The sequence below is a fragment of the Telmatherina bonti genome, assembly GCF_933228915.1.
Source record: "Telmatherina bonti genome assembly, chromosome: 5".
Classification (NCBI taxonomy): Eukaryota; Metazoa; Chordata; class Actinopteri; order Atheriniformes; family Telmatherinidae; genus Telmatherina; species Telmatherina bonti.
The window spans coordinates 20,981,740-20,983,560 of record NC_136623.1 but is presented as its reverse complement, the minus strand read 5'-3'; positions in this window follow the sequence as shown (position 1 = coordinate 20,983,560).

Below are 1,821 nucleotides of genomic sequence, written 5' to 3'. Positions count from 1 at the left end.
GAAGCTAAAATTAAAGCTGAAGGGGACATTCAGAATTTGAAAAAACAAGTTTTGGACAGAGACAAAGCTCTCTGTGCTGATGCAGATATGAGAAAGAAAGAAGCACGGTAAGATGTGAAACACCCAGTCACCAAATAAATTTGTATGGTCAGATAAAAACAAAGGAAGCATTTTTACTTGGAGAACCTTGTTTCTAAATCTAAAGATTCCCATTTTTGTTATGCTTGCAGGGAGTTGTGTGGTGTTACTGAGGAAAAGGAGAACCCAGCTGCCAAAGAGTGAACTTATTCAACAAGTACACTCCCACTGAATAATAACTTTTGTGACTCAGCTCTGGTGTTTTTTGTTTGCTTTTTTCAATGGTATGCAAAATTCAAGTCTATTACAAAGCATGCATTCATGGGTCCCATGGTGCAACAGATGTAGAATGGCGAGATGTGTCGCATGCCTCTTGATTAAATGATAATCTGCAGTTGTATGGGATGATTAGGGCTAATCATCTGACCTTTTTTCTCAGTAAAATACATTGACAAATATTTCTATTTGCAGCACCCAGATAAATAAATATAGCTGTTACATGACTTTATTACCATATTAAAAAGGGAAAAAGAAAGCAAATGCACCAATGTGCCCGTGATATTTACAGAAAGCCTTTTTTGAGCTTTGACCCTTGATACAACCTGTATCTGAATACAAAAAAGGTAACCTTGAAACCAAATAACAGTTGAGTTGAATGGTCCTTTAACTCCCCCTAGTGCAAAAAAAGGGATCAGGTTTGCCATTGTAATCCATTATGCAAAACCAGTTACTTTCAAGTGCACTTAGCAATATTGCATGTACATCAAAAGTTTACATTTTGAGGGAATAAAGGGTAGTAGTAGTCCCTGTGTTTAAAATGTTTTAGCTTCCTTTGTCTTTGTTTTTATTTTAGTGTTGTCCATTTGCTAAATTGTCTCCCAAAACCTAATGTTTTTAATTAGCATTGTAAGAAAGTTCTTTTGTTATAACTACATAAATTGTGCAGTGATCAATAAAAATAAGTGAATTTGTAATTGCTGATCATTATTGTAAATATTTAGAATTAGAAAAGGTTAGTTTACATTTTTTATTGCTAATGATATACAGGGTGTTCATGAAGTCCCCTTTAAAAGAGTCCCTTACATTTATTTTAGAAATCAAATAAATAGATAACTCTTTTGAAATGACTAAATAATGAGGAGCAGATATTTAAGTATTTGTTTTTGGTACCATTTTATACACTTCTATATCAGTTCCCTCTGATGTCTTTTGTTCTTTTTCTCCTCCCTTTATCCAGCACTGTCCCTGTCCATAAATCTCTTGTGCCAAGTGAAAATGCATAGATATGATGATAAATTCTTACTGTAGTTTGGCTGACAGTGTGTTTCTAGTTTTGTTTCAACAAAGTGCAATACACATTATGTAGCCTACTTTTTAGGGTCCTGTATACAGAAGCTCTTTAAAAGGGTACATGAAATACACAAATGAAATATAATTTAGTACTTGATAACTACTGAGTACATGAAAGAAATAATATTGATATATGTCAGTCATTTTTAAACTGAAGAGTTTATGGACACTCCGTGTGTATGTGTTTTGAAGAGGACAGTCTGTCCTGCCCCCGCCCCGGTTCAGCCCCACATTTGGTGGGCGGAAAAAAATATTACCAGTTGCCATGAGAACGTGGATGTTGCCGGAAATATTTGCCTCTCATAGCCAATCCTGGTGCAAGTTAATGATCACATGACCTGTTCTGAATGACGCAGTACTGTGTCCCTCCTGCCGGAAACCGAGAATCACTGC